Below are 248 nucleotides of genomic sequence, written 5' to 3' on the forward strand. Positions count from 1 at the left end.
AAAAAAAAAAAGTCACTGTTCATATGCTTATGATATGAACAGTTAACCACCCTTTAGTATATAGTATAATTGATGAGGAAGAAAGGGTGAAATTTGTAATTGTTGTTTGATATCATGGATTTCCTGTTTTTATACATGAATGACATATGTTACTTGGCTTAATATGATGGTTACACGTGGATTGGTTTCTGATGTTGGAGAGTTTAGAAACCAAAAAAAGCACGGATGCAAATTTGTTTTACATTCAA

This window comes from Fragaria vesca, linkage group LG1 (genome assembly GCF_000184155.1).
Source record: "Fragaria vesca subsp. vesca linkage group LG1, FraVesHawaii_1.0, whole genome shotgun sequence".
Lineage (NCBI taxonomy): Eukaryota > Viridiplantae > Streptophyta > Magnoliopsida > Rosales > Rosaceae > Fragaria > Fragaria vesca.